Source organism: Labeo rohita, chromosome 8 (assembly GCF_022985175.1).
Source record: "Labeo rohita strain BAU-BD-2019 chromosome 8, IGBB_LRoh.1.0, whole genome shotgun sequence".
In the NCBI taxonomy this organism is placed as follows: Eukaryota; Metazoa; Chordata; class Actinopteri; order Cypriniformes; family Cyprinidae; genus Labeo; species Labeo rohita.
In genome coordinates this window covers 29,530,281-29,549,351 of record NC_066876.1, presented here as the reverse complement: position 1 = coordinate 29,549,351, position 19,071 = coordinate 29,530,281, and the positions used below count along the sequence as shown (strand labels likewise).

Below are 19,071 nucleotides of genomic sequence, written 5' to 3'. Positions count from 1 at the left end.
TCAGTGACAGACCTTACATATTCAAATGAACCACTTTAATAAAGCAACCTCATCGGCGTTTGTTTTAATCAAACCCAATCTGTCAAGTGTAAACACACCCTAAGTGCAATGCCGGTTGCCTTCAGTGATTTCGCTGAATCATGTCACTTCTTGACTGATGTTGTGCAAGCTTGCTCTCAAAGAATTCGAACACCTGTCATTTACAAGGTATGCAGTACACTGCTTTAACACATTTTACTATGTTGAAATCCATTGCACAGAATCTACAGATATCATTCCAAATAAGCACAGAATGTGTATAAATGTCATCAGATTCCACCCAGGTCTTTTCTCAAGCACAAATTCCAGATGTCTGTTCTGTGTCGTGAACAGTGGACTTTGATGGCTTGTTCTTGCCTCCTATCAACTCGGTGGACACGCTGTTCCCTCCATACTTGGAGCGGCCTGAAAATTTTCTTCCATCACTAATGTAAGACCATATAAGACAGAAGCACAAAGTGTTTCTGGTGTTCATGTACCCTTTGTATCATGCCAAACTCTGGGTCTTTCTATGGGACTGGGGGTGGGGGGCTGTGGCGTGACACATAACAATTGTGTGACTGAATAGTTATTCACCTGCATGTCAAAAGAGAGAACAAGGAGCACTGTGAACTTGAACTAGATAACACCCTGGTGGTTAAAACAGTCCTGTGGCTGAAGAAAGATATGTGTGTGAATGTGTACAGGTTCAGGTCCCCATACACACACACACACACATAGTATGTAATGCGTGTGTGTGCTAATTTTAAAGTGCCTCCTCTGTGCTGTTTTAAATGTCACTGCTTACTCAAGCTTTCTGCAACTCATTCAGTTGCTTTATGCTTACTCCTAAGTGAAACATATGTTAACATAGAGAATAGCTGCGAGACTAAATATGTAGTATATTATAGTATATATAAAGTATATTTACAGTTGCAGTGTTTCTGTGTAAACCTGTGTTTCACTTGTAATTAAGCATAAAGTAATACATTGAATATGTATGCTACTATATATATATCTCGAAGGCTGCATTTATTTGATGAAAAATGCATTAAAACAGTAATATTGTGAAATATTTATATTTAAATATATATTAAAATGTAATTTATTGATGTGATGTTAGGCTGAATTTTCAGCATCATTACTCCAGTCCTCAGTGTCACATGATCCTTCAGAAATCATTCTAATATGCTGATTTGCTGCTCAAAAAAATTACTGAAAACAGTTGAGCTTAATTTTTAATGTGGAAATATCAAAAGAATATGTATTTGACCTATTTAATGCATCCTTGCTGAAAAAATAAGTATTTCTTAAAAGTACACTACCAGTCAAAAGTTTTTGAACAGTAAGTTTTTGTGCGGTCTTCGGGGTCATTTTGACCCGCAAATGACTTTCGCTTAATTTTTAAAAAAATGTTCTCTTTGTCGAAATGACATGAGACTTGGTACAGCTGTCAGCACTATCTAGATCTACAAATAAAAAAAAAATTGGAGTGATATCTTGATTTTATATTAGTGTAAAAAAAAAAGTCACATTCAAGATCTTTGGGGTCTCTAGCGACCCCATGCAACAAAATTTAATTTTCTAACAAAGTAATAGTTTTTTTTTTAAACAAATATTATTTTCTTATTTATTAATGTTTTTACTATATTTGTTCCATTTTTGGAGGATTTATTATATTTTTTAAAATTTATATAAATTAATAAATACATATTTTTTTATTAGGTTTTTATACAAAAACAGCTTTTTGTGTACAATTCACTTTATAAAAGACCCACATTTTGAACTTTCATTCATGGGGATAACATGGATAATTTGACATGGTTTGGTGTAAGATTTTTGCCCATCATTTGGAAAATGCCGCTTTAAAAATAAAAAAATATCATTTTTACCAGTAGATGGCTGCAGAGCTCCACTATTTACAATTTGCTATTTGACCAACTAAAGATATCTTTTTACAAGTTTTTTCAGTTGGATTGATATCTACATATAATAAAATCACAATTATAACAATAAAAATTACTTTTTGTCAAAGTTTAATTTTTTTGTACTAAAAAAAACAGTTTTTATGATTTTATGATTAGAATCAAACCAACAAAATGTTGATTCAAAATACATCCATTCAAAATGTATCAGTTCATCCATTACTTTGACAAAAAGTAATTTTTATTTTTATATTTGTGATTTCATAATATGTAAATAAAATCCAAAAATCAAAAAAAAAAAAAAAAAAAAAAAAAAAAAGAAAAAAAAAGACGTGGCCTAATGGTTAGGGAATCGGGCCTGCAATTGAATCGTTGCGGGTTTGAGTCCCTGATCCGGCAGGGATTGAAGGTGGGGGCAGTGAATAACCAGTGCTCTCTCCACCCTCAATACCATGACTGAGGTGAGACCCTTGAGCAAGGCCCCCAACTGCTCCCCGGGCGCCACAGTGATAGCAGTATGGCTGCCCTCTATTTACTATTTGACCAACAAAAAGATATCTTTTTAAATTTTTTTCAGTTGGATTGATATCTACATATAATGAAATCACAATTATAACAATAAAAATTTACTTTTTGTCAAAGTTTAATATTTTTAGACTGAAAAAAAAATCAGTTTTTCAATAGTTACATTATGATTAGAATCAAACCAACAAAATGTCGATTCAAAATTCATCCATTCAAAATTTATCAATTCATCCATTACTTTGACAAAAAGTAATTTTTATTTGTATAATTGTGATTTCATTTGTAGATAAAATCCAAAAATTCAAATCAAAATCAAAATCAAAATCAAAAAAAAAAAAAAAAAAAAAAAAAAAAAAAAAAAAGACGTGGCCTAATGGTTGGGGAATCGGGCTTGCAACCGAAACACTGCAGGTTCGAGTCCCTGATCCGGCAGGGATTGAAGGTGGGGGGAGTGAATAACCAGCGCTCTCTCCACCCTCACTACCACGACTGAGTGAGACCCTTGAGCAAGCCACCGATCCCCCAACTGCTCCCCGGGCGCTGCAGCGATAGCAATATGGCTGCCCACTGCTCCGGGTGTTTGTTCACTACTCACTACTGTGTGTGTGCACTTGGATGGGCTAAATGCAGAACACAAATTCTCAGTATGGGTCACTATACTTGGCCACACGTCACATCCTTTCCTTTCCCACTGAAAAACTTGTAAAAAGATGTCTTTTAGTTAGTCAAATAGCACATAGTAAACAGTGGAGCTCTGCAGCCATCTACTGGTAAAAATGATAATTTTTTATTTTTAAACCGGCATTTTTCAAATGATGAGCAAAAATCTTACACCAAACTATGTCAAATGATCCAGGTTATACCATGAATGAAAGTTAAAAATGTGGGTCTTTCATAAAGTGAATTTTACACAAAAAGCTGTTTTTGTATAAAAACCTATTAAAAAAAATATTTATTTATTAATTTATATAAATTTAAAAAATCATAATAAATCCTCCAAAACTGACACAAATGTAGTAAAAACATTAATGAACAGAAAAATGAATTTTGTTTTAGAAAAAAACTATTATTTTGTTACAAAATTAAGTTTTGTTGCGTGGGGTCTCTACAGACCCCAAACACCTTAAGTGTACAACCCACAATGAAAACCGCACAAGGGTTAAAGAAGTCTCTTCTGCTCACCAAGCCTGCATTTATTTGATCCAAAGTACAACAGAAACAGTAAAATTTTGCAATATGTTTGCTATTTAAAATAACTGCTTTCTATTTGAATATATTTTAAAATGTAACATTTAAAAATCTTACTGTTCAAAAACTTTTAACTGGGAGTGTTTTTCATCCTATTTTAAGTTACAATTTTACTATTTCTAATTCTTAAAATTAAACAGGCTGTTTTGGCTATTATAAGTTTGTATGTAAATGAGGTCTGCTATGATCAGCTGACTGCTTCACAACCACTTCCAAGGTGCTGAAAACTAAATTGATATGTAAATGTGGACAGGTCATATGTAAGCTCATAGTTGTGATCTGGAAATTTCTTTCTGTGAATAATGATTCAAATTTTGGTCTGTTTTTTTTTACAGAGCTACTAAATGCCTTCAGAAACTGCATAGACTACTTATGTAACTTTTATAGTGTTTTTGGCCATTTTGGTCATTTTAGTTTCAATACAGCTTATGTAAAAAGATCGGCAGAAAGTTTAGTAATGATGAGCCCAGTGTTTTGCTGTTACACAGCTTTAGTGTGTTGGTCTGAATCGGGGGAGATGCATCTGAGGGATCCCCGGAGCCAAATCCAAACATCTGTCTGTTTCACCTCTGCGTCGCTTGAGTGAGTATGTAAATGATCGCTCCGTGTTCTCACCTCTTTAACACACTGGCGATCAGTCACATCTGTTTAGACTTTAGGCTGTGATACATGACTGTAACAGACAGACATTATCATCATCAATCAGAGTAATTATTTAGTAGCGCTAACAGTGCTTGCATTAAAGGAGCATGAATTATCAATAATTGAATAATCCTTTCCAGTGCTAAATACTTTTCTCTCTCCTCCTCAGAATGTGTTGGAATGTGGAATCTGATCAAACTTGCTGCGAGCGTGGAAGAGACAGAAAGTTCATACACGATAAGAACTTGCCCCAGAGCAAGGCCACACTCCCCCTTTCACTCAAGCAGCTGTTTCACAGACCTTCAATGCACTGCGCGCAAGAACCTGCGGTAAAACTTGCACAAAACCATTCCACAGTCATCAGAAAACCCTCCCCTCCCAAATTCAGAAAGCAGTTCAGGAATTATACAATGTCTTTAGGGAGGTTGATTTGCATAAAAGAGTTTCCAAAGGTAATTTCAACCTGTGATTGGTTTGAAGATCTCACACACACCAAAATCGCACACCTAGCTCAAGTGTCAACAATAAAAAGACTTGAAAAGTGTACTGAAGTGATATAATGACATTGATTGCATAAGAACTAGACTGGAACAACGTACTGTTGGTGAAAATATGTGCTCTATTCTTAATGTAATATGTAGAACAGAATCTTTGCATTTCTGAATTTTTATGTGCACCTGCAGTTTTGGAGTTGGCATGAAATCTTTCCTAGTATTGGTAATCCATAACTAACATGTTTTGAATGCTTCACCTTTAAAAGGGCTAGGGGTGTGAGGTGGTGACTAAGGTGTTTTCAGTGGTATTCAAGGCACTGGGTGATCTGCATAGCAGCGAAGGTATTCTGAAGTTACACAGGATGTTGCTAAGGTGTTCCAAATGCATGCAGTTTGCAGTGTGTTGTTAGGGTTTTAAGTGGTTGCAGTGATGTTCAGAATGGTTTGTAGGGTGTTGTCAGGGTGTGACGTGGTTGGTAAGGTGTTGTGAATGATTTTAGAGTGTTGTTAGGGCCTGAGCTGGTTAGAAGGGTGTTCTGAATGGTTTTTAGAGCGTTGCTAGGGTTTGAGATGGTCGGTAAGGTGTTCAAAATGGTTTGTAGGTTGTTGCTAGGGTGTGAAGTGGTTGGTAAGGTGATCTAAATGGTTTTAGGATGTTGCCAGGGTGTGAGGGGGTTGGTAAGGTGTTGTGAAGGGTGTTGCTAGGGTATATGCTGGTTGGAATGGTGTTCAAAATGATTTGTACATTGTTACTAGGGTGTACTGAATGGTATGTAGGATGTAGGGTGTTGCCAAGGTGTTCGGAATGGTTTGCAAGGCATTGCTTTTGTGTGAGGTTGTAGTGCATTGCTAGAAGGTGTGAGGTGGTTGCTAACGTGTTCACAGTGGTTTTCGGGTGTTGCTAGGGTGTTCTGAATGGTTTGTAGTGTGTTTTTTATTGGTATGTAGAATGTTGTTAGCTTGTTCTGTATGATCTACACTGTTTGAGGTGTTCCAAATGGAATGTAGGGCATTGCTAAAGTGTTCAGAATGGTCTGTAGGCCATTGCTAGGGGATCTGCATTGTTTCTAAGGTATTCCAAATGGTATTTATGGTGTTACTAGAGTGTGAAGTGGTTGTCAAGGTTTTCTAAATCTTGGGTATTCTGAATGGTAAGTATGATGTTCCTAGAGTGTTCTGGATGGTGGCTAGATTTTGTGAAGGTGTTTTGAATGGTTTGCAGGGCATTGCTAGGTGTTTGTTGAAGTGTTCTGAGTGGTTGCTATGGCATTGTGAGGGTGTTACATAATAACTTAAGTCAAAAGTCATTGTCTCTATGATATGCTGATCCTGAGATTCAGTGTAAAACACTGTGATTTTTTTTTTCATATCCGTTTCAGCAAACAGCAAAGCTGAAAGCTAAGCCTGATCTCCTAGAAAAGTAATATTACGCTTTTTAGCAAGCCGCATGATTTGTTGCCGGCGTTTTGAATGAGCCACCGTGTGTTTGCTCTCTGTGATGTTCAGCGGTGAGGTCAGCGGCACAACAGAGATGATTGAGACGTTCCGGCCGGATCAGATGAGTAAAGACAGAACCAGCAGAGATCAGCCATGACGTGTGCTAACAGATCGGATTTCTCTATCTCCATCGCAGTCAATGTCAAGGTCCCATAAACAATGTGTTTGTTTCCACCACAGTTAACCCCCCTATCACCACCCTCCATTAATGTGCATCCTCCATGCCACTTATAAGTCAACAGAAGCTCTCATCTGCGTTGATGCATCACACTCCGTGTGGCCCGTCCTCGTGCTGACGTCCACAGTCATGAATGTAAACACGGACAGGGCTTAATTTCCAGCGCTCCTACGTCTTTGTTCCGTTCTAAGCGCTTCTGTTTTCCAAAAGGTTGCACAGTTACGTAGGACAGTGAGTGGGCGGGAGGGAAAGGAGATTGGTGGATAACAGGAAAAAGGGGAACTTCTAAATCCGTGTTTGTGTATGTAATTAGACCTGCTATTGTTAGAACAACGTGCTGGCTCTGTTTATATCCCGTTTGAATGGACAGGCACTTGGAGACGGTGTCAAGAGAGGACAAGGAAAAGAAAAATCACAAATGAGATCTCTATTTATAATCTCAGTTGTTTCCGCTGGCCAGCAGTCATATTAAATGAAAATGAAATTAATCTCCTGCTGCTCAGATTTTGTTGTAGTGTTTTGTTTTGTTTTTCTCAGAAATTTTACATTAAGATTCCCATATCTTGGGACCAATTAATTTTTGACTTCTCCATTATTCCTGAGCTTTTCCATGTGTTTATGATTGCTTGATCATTTTAGCAATTATTTTTTAAGAAGCTGCACTGAGAAAGAGGGATTTCAAGTACAATGCTGTAGTGCAGTCAGTTTATAATTTCTGGTTATAATGTGAAAATCGCTGAGATTTTATCAATTTTAAATTCCATTATTTTAAATTTCCATAATTCTTACAAATTGGATTAACTGTTAATTTTTATATTTCCATGAAATTTACATAATGTATTTATTTTCAAATAAATTATTTCCATTATTTTAATGTCTGCATGGATTTTAATTTCTCTGAATTTTGTGGATTTTATATTTGTAAATTACATTTAAAAAGCATATTTTTAATTGCATGACTGTAGACTTTTACAGATTCTTATTTTCAAAATCCATTTTTAGAGAAAATTAATGCTTTTAATTAGCAAAGACATTAAACTGATCAAAAGAGACAGTGAAGTTATATTACAAAAGATTTTTTTTTTTTTTTACTTTTTATTCAAACAGTGAATAGACAAAATGTGCCATGAATTTTACAGAATGTATACATTAATTGCCTGATTTTTATTTCAGTGAATTTTGCATATTTTATATTTGTAAATTACATTTAAAAACTTTTTTTTTTAATTGCATGACTGTAGATTTCTACAGATTCTTATTTTTAAGATCTGTTTTAGAAAAAAAATATGCTTTTATTTAGCAAAGACAACTGATCAAAAGTGATAGTAAAGTTATGTTACAAAATATTTTTATTAAGAATAAGTGCTGTTTTTCTTTATATTCATCAAGCAATGAATTTTACAGAATGTATTCATGTAATTTAAAAAAAAAAATGCATAATTTTTCTGTGAATTTAGCAGATTTTATATTTGCATGATTGTTGACTTATACAGATTCTAATTATTTTTAAAATGAATTTTCAAGTAAACTAATGCTTTTATTTAGCAAAGATATTAAATTTATCAAGTGACAGTAAAGTTATTTAGAATAGGTGCAGTTTTTACTTTCTGTTCTTCAAACAATGAATAGAAAAAAATGTACCATGAATTTTACAGAATTTAATTTTTAAAATACATTTTTTTAATTGCATGATTTTGATTTCTGTGAATTTTGTAGATTTTATATTTGTAAATTACATTTAAAAAGCATATTTTTAAAATGGCCTGATTTTAGACTTTTACAGATTTTAATTGCATTTTCTAATTTCTGTGACTTTACTGATTTAACTGATTTTATTGTAAATTAAATTTTTTATTTTATTTCCCATGACTCTTGCAAATTATCGGTTTTAAGCTTTTTTTTTTTAAATTGCATTCCTTATACAATTAATAAATTGTATTCATTTTAAAGTCCATTAATGGTTTTAATTTAAATTTCTGTGACATTTACTTATTTTTTGATTTATATGATTTTCAGTGAGGGATGCCAGTCAGATATTTCTCATCCAGAGTTTCAGAAGAGACCTCAGCAATGTTTCAGACTGCGTTTGAGTTCAGATTTGTGCTTAGATTTCAACATGAGGTCAAACATTTCTCATCAAATTCTCGCAAGGTATATAGGTTAATTTAATCTTATTACATTCATTTACTCTAATAATAAATTGACGATGTATCTGTCTGTATTTCTCATAAACTATTCTAGCAGAAACATCTGTTGACACAGTGAAACACGACTGAGAACCACCAATACGTGCAAAACATGCATTCTGCTAATGTGCTGAAACTCTCTGTGCTCCTTCCACAAGCTTGGAACAGAGGCGGATATCTGTAAGTTAAGCTCTCCGGTGACTTGCCCAGTGTGTCAGGCTGGCGTGTGGGCCCGTGCCTGTTTCATCTTAATGACCCTGCCATAAACTTTAGCCCGACTCCGAACATTACTCCTCTGACACTGACAGCATTAGCATCTGTGTCACACCACATTTCATCTCACACTAGTCATCAGATGACAACTTCTGAACTGTAAGAACAGTCATACACATGCGATCCTGGGACTGTGAAAAAAAATTGGCTAAAGCAACTGTTTTGACTGTTCACTTGCTAGACTTTCTCATCTTAAAGCGACAGTTCACCCTCATGTTGTTCTAAACCGCTATGATTTTTTTTCTCTTTTGCAGAACACAAAAGAAGATATTCTGATGAACACAGAGGTCCAAACAACATTGGACGACACTGGCTTTCATTTATAAGGTCGAACGGGTTTGGAAAAACATGAGGGTGAGTAAAAAATGACAGAATTTGTATTTTTTAGGTGATCTGTCCCTTTAAGAACTGCTCACACAAAGAAAAAAACATAGTTGTTATACTTAAATATGAGTTTTATGAATGCAGCAGTTTTGGTTTCACTCCCTTTATGCATGATTTGTTTTGCTTTTCGGCTCTTGGTGTGAACAGGCCTTTATTCTTTCGACCCTGCATCAGTATTTAAGCATCAATGCTTCATTACCCCCAGTATGTGCTTCCTTTTTCCTTATTCACTCATATACAACAGAGAAAGCATTGTCAATACGGCCCTAAGGAACTGAAAATCCCTAGGGAATGGCATATGGCTCCCGCTGGTCCTAATCAATATCTTCAGTGCGGCACGCCGGCCTGATCAATCATGCATCTTGAAGCCTTGTATCTTCGAATAAAAGATTTGTATCGCTAACATCTCCAACACCAAGAGCCGCATCTTCCCTCCCAGGATCAATAGGAGTTTTCTTAAGCCTTGTGCATACGGCTCGCACTGTTTTCATTGACGTCTGCTGCTCTGATGTATATTTGACTGCTGGGTGTAACTTCTGTCCTGGAGAAGCACCAGTCAACAGTCGGATTTTACTACAAGGAACTTTGACGATGAGGGGAACACCCTTTGATTGACAAACATTTCACACCCTCCTTAAAGGCAACACCTAAGGACTACACATGCTGCACATGCCTAGAAAGATGATGAAGACTCGAGCAGTCCTTGTAGGCATGTGGCTGAGGATGCGAATGGTGGGCGGCACGTTGAGTCAGAGGGAGAACAGCAACTAGTGAATAGAACTTTGCATTATTATTAATGCAACCCTGAGGATCTGGTTTAATCATTTAAGAGTTAGCGTAAAAGTCAAACTAAAATGTTTTCCACATAAACCAGGGTTGGGAATGAACATTTTTGTCACCAAAAGCGACACAATTGCCTCTTGTGGTGAATTCGTCTGTTACCTAAGAGTGGAGATCTTACATAATCTATTCAAGGCCTGTCTAGTTATTTTAAGATTTAGTCAGAGCTGTTGCTTGGAACAAAAGACTCTAAAACAATGATTACGTCAAAATCTATTGACATCAAACAGCATAGAGCTGTTTAATCTAACATAGCCACTAACCAATTAAAATGTAGTATAGAGAGTTTGTGGTATGATTTATATGACGGCGTTTTAGTGCCATGTTACAAAAAAAAAGATTGCAAGATTAAAGTCGTATGCGCAGGCTATACTCTCAAAGTATTATTAATTTAATTGCTACGATTTAATTCTCATAATTTCGACTTTATTCTCGAAACATTTCAACTTTATTTTCTAAATTTTAACTTTATTCTTGTAATTTCGAGTTCAATCTCGAAACATTTCAACTTTATTCTCATAATTTCGACTTTATTTTTGAAACGTTTTAACTTTATTCTCGAAACATTCTAACTTTATTCTCGTAATTTCGACTTTATTCTCGAAACATTTTGACTTTATTTTCCAAATGTCAACTTTATTCTTGTAATTTCGACTTTAATCTCAAAACACTTCGACTTTATTCTCGTATTTCGACTATTCTCGAAACATTTCAACTTTATTCTCAACATTTCAGCTCTATTCTCATAAATTCGAGTTTATTCTCAAAATATTTCAACTTCACTCTTAACACTTAGACTTCATTCTTGGAATTTCTACTTTATTCTCGAAATATTTCTACTTTCATAATTACGACTTTATTGTTTAAATATTTCAATTTTATTCTCATAATTGTAACATTATTTTTGAAGCATTTAGCTTTTATTCTTGTAATTTCGATTTTATTCTCAAAATATTTCTACTTTATTTTCATAATTTCGACTTTATTGTCAATATTTAGATTTTATTCTCATAATTGCAACATTATTCTCTAAACATTTTGCTTTTATTCTCGTAATTTCGACTTTATTCTCGAAACGTTTAAACTTTATTCTCAAAATGTCAACTTCATTCTCGAAACATTTTGAATTTATTCTCTAAATTCAACTTTATTCTTGTAATTGTTACATTATTCTCGTAATTTCGTGTTTTTTCTCAAAACATTTCAACTTTATTCTCTCAACATTTCAATTTTATTCTTCAAACACTTCGACTTTATTCTCACAATACGTTATTCTCGTAATTTTTACTTTATTCTCAAAACATTTCAACTTTATTTTTGCAGTTTCGACTTTATTCTCATAATTTCAATTTTATTCTCATAATTTTGACTTTATTCTCAAAATGGTACAACTTTAATCTCATAATCCTAGATTTTTTTTGTATTTTTTAACGTGCCACCAAAACGCTGTTGTAGATTTATGCGTAGATGCCCCACCATTTAAAAACTTGGGTTCAGTAAAAAAAATTTGAGAGGTGACAGTAAAGGGTTATAATTTTACAAAATATGTTTATTTAGAATAAGTGCTGTTCTTTTAAACTTTCTATTCATCAAACAATGAATATGAAGAAAATCCACAAAAATATCAATCAGCAATGTTTACAACATTGATGATGATAAATGTGTTTCGAGCAGCGAATCAACATATTAGAATGATTTCTGAAGGATCATGTGACTCTGAAGACTGGAGTAATGATGCTGAAAATGTAGCTTTGATCACAGGAATAAATTGCATTTTAAAAGATAGTAAAACAGAAATCATTTGTTTTAAATTGTAGTAATATTTCGCAGTTTTGCTGTTTTACTGTATTTTTTCATTAATTAAATGCAATCTAGATGAGCACAAAAAACTGTTTTAAAAAAAATAATTAAATCTTCTGAACAGCAGTGTATGTTTCTAACTTGATTCAGTTTTAAATTAGCATAGTTTAGTATTAGCATTAGTTTGTTTTGTTTTCTTTTCTTTTTATGTTTAAAACATCATATGCCAACATAAAAGACAAAAATGACCCAGAAAACCAGTTCCAGAGGCCTTTAAAAAAATAGTTAATTTCAGACAAAGTAACCACTCTAGGGTCTGAATGGAAAATAATAGATCATTGTTTTGCTTTCCTCTTTGTCAAAACAGCCCAAACCTCCAAAACACTCTAAAATTGCATCACTTAATCAGGGCAAAGGGAAAAACAGTGACCATGAATTTAGTTCAGGCTCTACATCTGTTTTTCCATTTGGGAGCTGAAACTGTGATTGTCTACGATGAGGTCACAGAGCTTCCTGTTGCCAGACACAGTGATTGGCCGTTGCTTAGCAAGGCAGTTAGACAGTTGGATTCATTCATGATGCAAATCAAGAAGGAAGTGTACATCTCTCCCCCAACCCGTGTGGGGTTTTACCATGAGGTTACTGTTGAGTAATGGTGACGGATCAACGTCTGTGTTTTGATTCAGCTGGGCCACGATCATCACAAGGAAATGACTCGGAAAAATCCCCCTGACTAAAAATGAGATGAAAACAAAAACAAACACAGGCGATGGGTCACATGGAACCCAGAGGAGGAAAAACACATGGAGATATCCATGTGATGATGATGATGATGATGATATATCAGATGGGTGCTTATGCTAAAGTTAAAGCTGTTTAAAGCTAAATGTGACTGCTGTATTAATGGATGCAGACAAATGCACCTACGCTCTTTCAGCCTGAACTGAGAAGTGACATACGCTAGTACTGCTTCAGCAAATTCCTAGCCATCCCGAACTGAATCGCATTCCAGAAGGTAATTTGCCGCTCTGCGACCTCTAAAAGCATTACAGTAGTGAGGGGCTATCATCAGATCTGCTGAAACAGGAGGCAGGCCAGGACAGCCTGCCATCCAGCGCTTGTGTACGAGTGCTTAACTGATAGGACACTGTCTGGGACACAAAACAGAGTGACATTCCTGACTTTGACAACAACTATTTCATATGTTCTATTGTGCTGATAATGTGATGAATAAAGTGTGAATTTATAGACTATGTCATCCAAGATGTTCATGTCTTTCTTTCTTCAGTCAAAAAAGAAATTAAGGTTTTTGAGGAAAACATTCTCCTTATAGTGGACGTCAGTGGTGGGAAATGGTCTGAAGGTCCAAATTGCAGTTTCATCGCAGCTTTAAAGGGCTCTACACGATGATCCCAGCTGAGGAATACTATTTAACCACAAACGCCTTTCTTGCACTAGTTTGACCTCACGTATTATGTAGCCACATTGGAAAGGTCACACGTGACGTAGGAGGAAGTACCGACCCAGTGTTTACAAAGTGAACATGCAAAGAAAGTCAAACAGCCTTTACAAAATAGGTAGAACAACAATGTCAGACGATTTTGAAGTTGAAGTTCACAGATGTACAGCTAGAGCAATATTTGTGGTTAAAAAGTATATCATTTTTTTTAAGAAAATTAAGTTTTGTTAAATAAGACCCTTGTTCCTCAGCTGGGATCGTGTAGAGCCCTTTGAAACTGCATTAAAACTGCAATTTGGACCTTCAACCCATTGACCCCCATTGAAGTCCACTATATGGAGAAAAATCCTGGAATGTGTCAGCGTCGTTAGCCTTATGGGAAGCACGCCGACATATAGCACTGTTGTGCTCCGGGCGTCCCGTGTTCGAATCCCGACTCGAGAACCTTTCCCGATCCCGCCCCCATCTCTCTCCCGCTTCATTTCCTGTCCTTTCTGATCTGTCCTGCCCATAGTAAAGGCAAAATGCCAAAAAAAAAAAAATGTCCTGGAATGTTTTCTTCAAAAACCTTAATTTCTTTATGACTGAAGAAAGGAAGACAAACATGGTGGATGACATGGGTGTGAGTAAATTATAGGGACATTTTTGTTCTGGAAGTAAACAAATCCTTTAAGGCTTGAAGGCGTTATACATGGTGCACTTTCAGATTTAAAACTTTGCAGGATGTTTTCATTTACTTAGAACTGCATGAATTTTTAGGTAATTTTCAAACCAAAATAGGGGCACTTTAATAGAGGTGATTTCTGTGGACTATCAAAATACTTTCGCTTTATGATGAGGGAATCTAAGAAAGGCATTCACAGGGTGACTTCCCTGAAAAGTGTAAACACCGTCTCTGTGGCGCTATCAAAACATTAATCTGTTTGTTTAAGACCAGCCTGACACAGCAACATTGACTCAGTTTGAAGTTTGGGGCGGGGCTATCGGTTCGATTGACAGGCTGCAGAAAAGGAGGGAAAGTCATTATTTCTTTGAGGAATTCCCTGAAAATAGACAAAATATTAATAGCTGACATACAGTAAGTGTTAGAAGCTACCGTTCAAAAGATTGCGGGGTAAGATATTTTTTATATATATTCTTGAAAGAAGCCTCTTGTGCACACCAAAGCTGCATTTATTTGATTAAAAAAATAAAAAAATAAAAACACCATTATCAATATTTAAAATGTAATTTATTCCAGTGGTGGCAATGCTGAATATTCAGTGTCATTCCAGCCTTCAGTCTCACATGATCCTTCAGAAATCATTCTAATATACCAATTTGCTGCAAGAAACACTACTTTATCAATGTTGCAAACAGTTGTGCTGCTTAATATTTTGTGATACATTTTTACAGGGATTTTATGTTGAAATTAAACTGAATTTATTTGAAGTGCCCATATTATGGATTATGAGAGGTATTCAACAGGTTGACATGCATGCAAGGTCAAAAAAACACTTTCATTGTCTTTGCTCAACGAACTCCCAAACGATTTGCTCAAGGAATCATTTGTCCAAACCACTCCTTTGCATGATGCTAATCTGCAGTGATTGGTCCGATGACCCACTCTGTTGTGATTGGTTTACTGCATGCAGCGCCTGTCGGAAACGGAACGCCCATCACCATTACATTAAACACCCAAACAGCCATGGTATGTGCTATGCTAATGTAATACTAATTGCTAGGCAATGCTAATGTTTCATGTTGACATCATTTTAAAAAGACTTGTTTAAATGACTCAAAATTTACTCTTTCTTTTAAGAGATTAACTTTATACATGGTGTACTTTCAGATTTAAAACTTTGCAGGATGTTTTCATTTACTTAGAGCTGCATGAATTTTTAGGTAATTTTCAAATCCATAATAGGGTCACTTTAATAGAGGTGATTTCTGTAGACTGTCAAAATACTTTCGCTTTACGATGAGGGAATCTAGGTAAGCCATTGGCAGGGTGACTTCCCCAAAAAGTGTAAACACTGTCTCTGTGGCGCTATCAAAACATCAGTCTGTTTGAGACACAGTAACATTGTCTCAGCCAATGGTTTGACGCTTGGGGTGGGGCTATCAGTTTGATTGACAGGCTGCAGAAAAGGGGGGAAAGTCATTATTTCTCAAAGATTTCTTTGGGTATTCCCTGAAAATATTAATAGCTGACATACAGCAAATGTTAAAAACTACCGTTAAAAAGTTTTTTTTTTGTTTTTTTTTAATATATATTCTTGAAAGAAGCTTGTTATACCAATTTGCTGCAAGAAACATTTATCAGTGTTGCAAACAGTTGTGCTGCTTAATGTTTTTGTGAAAACTGTGATAATTGTGTTTCACAGATTTTTTGTTAAAATTGTTAAAATTAAACTGAATTTATTTAAAATAGAATTTGAGAATAGAATAGAATTTATTTTTTTGTTACTTGTGATTCATTTAATGCATCTATGCTAAATATAAATGTATTATTTTCTTAATTAAAAAAAAAAGTGTGTGTGTGTATATATATATATATATATATATATATATATATATATATATAAGATTTCATAAATTAATCAAAATTGCATAGCCTAGGGAAATTATAATGAAAAAATATAAGAGTTCATGTTATTTTAATGTTTTGGCAAATCATAGTTTGAGAAATAAATGATTTCGCCATTTAAAAATTTTTGTTTAGAAAGGATAAAAATTTGATATAAATTCTCTATTTAATCCCACTGGTGTCTAGAAGAAACAATGTAAAAGTCTTTACTTTATGATTAACTTAATGCATCCTTGTTGGATAAACGTATTCATTTCTTTAGATATATATATATATATTTTTTTTTCATAAATTAATCAGAATAGCATATCTTAGGGAAACTTTAATAAAAAAAAAATTTAAGTTCATGTTTTTTTTAATGTTTTGTCAAATCATAGTTTGAGATATCAATGAGTTGAACAAACAAACAAATTAATTAATTAATTAAAAATCAGAGGAGCAGGAAACTTGATCCAAATTCTCCATTTAATCCCATTGCTGTCTAGAAGAAACAATTATTAAAGTGATTTGTCATTTTTCTTTCCTGTGGAGAAGACTGACAGCTGTGCTTTCAGTATTAGCTGCATATTTAAACCCTTCCAATGATTCAGCATGTTCATTTTGATATGGAATGACTCATATCCGTTATCTTTTGCTGTTGGCTGGCGTTATTTGCCTACAGGATCAAGCCAAGACCAAACAATCCGAACAAACATTTCAGAAGCAAAAGCATCTCATTTACTCACCCATCTCCGGTGCTCATGCCCTGACAGAGACAATGATTTAATCCTGGCACTCTGTGCTCTGCTTTCAGGAGGCCTCCCAAATTGAGACAAGCGAGGGCCATTTCCTGAAGGAGGGCTGTGGAATGCTGAACAGGTATGTCGGTGACCTCTGACCCTGTGTTTTTACCGACATGAAAGTTGACCCTGTGTAAACCCCTGCTCGTCAGTAGCCTTTCCCACATGGCTTTGAAGTCCACTCATGGTTTTTCCCATAGTTCCCCTTCCTCCAATCAGCAGAGATGGAGAGGGGGGTTTGCATTCTGGAATGGAGTCTGAAGTTTCAAACTAGCACTTGAGTCGTCTTTATCATCGTGGGCTAATAAAAGCGCAAGCACTGTTGGTGTCAGATGAGCCGGGGCACCGGGCGGCTGTCACTCTCTCCTCTGCTGAGCAGGCAGCCATAGACGTCAGTGCTGTCATACCTTCATACAGCTTTATATTACATAGACCCCCACTGCGTCTCCATTTCAGAGCGCCTCTCGCTCTTACCTAAGCGCGGCCCATAATCAGCACTGAAGTGCACGGAGAAGGTGACTCATTATAGCGGGCCGCGGCCGTTAAACCAGCTCTATTAAATCAGCCAGAGCAAGTCCCGCTGGGGGCTAGCGGTGCATTGTAAGAAGATGATGTACACGACTTAATGTGGATGCGAAGAAAAAGGCGCTATTCTGACATGCATAAAGCACTCTAATTTGCTGCCTGAATGATAGTAATCAAACGGCGTTCGGTTAGCCATCAGTCCTTGAAGTTCTATTTATTTATGCATTTGATTTCATTTCTGTGGTTCTCTTTCTAAAGTGAGGCATTTCTGACTATTTTTCATTTTTGCTCTCCAGGGGAGTCGTGCATATCTTCATCTAGAAGAGAGTTTAGATCTCTGAGTCATCAAAACGCAGCGCCAGCATTGTGATTGAACTGCACAAAAACAGGATTCTGGGTAAAAAAAAAAGAAACACCACACAAGCACAAAAGCCAACTTATGAATCACACACATTAATCTGCAAATTTATGACTCACTGGCTTTTTTGAGAAGCAAAAACTTGTCACAGTGCTAACGGAAGAGAAAACCTGAGTGAAGTTTTATGGAACAGAGCTGTTTTAAAAACTAAACACAAGATCATTTGAAAAAAAGATTGACACTATAGCAAGTATTTTGGAGCAGTGTTACTTTGATTTTAAAAGTTTTACTTAATATTTTGAATAATTGTTTTTTTCGTTTTTATTTTAGATTATATATTTTACTATTTTTTGTTTATTTATTTATTATTTCTATTTTTATTTCAGTTGTATTATTTATTTATTTACAGTTAGTAGCTACGGCAACATTTCTAATTTTTGTTGATTTTAAGTTTTTTATCTAACAGTACTAAGTCTTATTTGGAGACTGATGTTACACTTTAAAACATATGCATTTATTTGATCCAAAGTACAGCAAAAACAGTAAAACATTTACATTTTTAATAGGGCTGGCAAGCGATTAATCGCATGCAAGATAAAAGTTTGAGTTTGCCTAATATATGTGTAATTATGTATATATAATTACAAGCACATTCATGTATATATTTAAGAAATATTAACAAGTATATGTATTCGTTATAATTTTTATAGAATATATATATATATATATATATATTGTTCATAAATAACATATTTCTCCTAAATATATACAATTATATACAATTATATATCACAATTAATCGTTTGCCAGCCCTAATGTTTACTATTTAAAATAACTGTTTTCTATTATTTTTTTCCTTCATTATTATCATGCTAAATACAGCTAAGTAGAAAAAAAAATTGTACTGACTTGTACAAGCTTTTGAATGGTATAGTATAAAGCTTTTTATTTTGGATAAATGCTGATCTTTGGATCTTTCTATTCATCAAAGAATCCTAAAATATGTACTCAACTGTTTGAAATGTTGATGATAATAATAATAATAATAATAACAAAAAATGTTTATTAAGCAGCAAATCAGCATATTAAAATGATTTCTGAAGGATCATGTGACACTGAAGACTGGAGTGATGATGATGATGAAAATAATAAATAAATAAATTTTAAAATATATTCAAATAGAAAACAGTTATTTTAAATAGCAAAAATATTTCACATTACTGTTTACTGTTTCACATTACACATTTACTATTTTTGCTGTACTTTGGATCAAATAAATGCAGACAAAAAAACTTTTGACTGGTAGTATAAAATGCATAATGCATAACATACATTTTAAAAATGTTTGATGTTGGTCGCTCGTCACAAATG

General features: G+C 34.7%; 1 long non-coding RNA gene across 1 annotated transcript; it reads left to right on the top strand.

Annotated features, from left to right (window-relative positions):
• The first annotated feature begins 3,633 nt into the window (after nucleotides 1-3,633).
• Nucleotides 3,634-17,912, top strand: LOC127170345 (uncharacterized). The gene is made up of 7 exons (XR_007828344.1): nucleotides 3,634-4,298; nucleotides 4,528-4,687; nucleotides 8,544-8,678; nucleotides 8,769-8,893; nucleotides 9,241-9,340; nucleotides 16,832-16,896; nucleotides 17,639-17,912. It is a non-coding gene; the product is annotated as an uncharacterized LOC127170345 (long non-coding RNA).
• The last annotated feature ends 1,159 nt before the right edge of the window (nucleotides 17,913-19,071 follow it).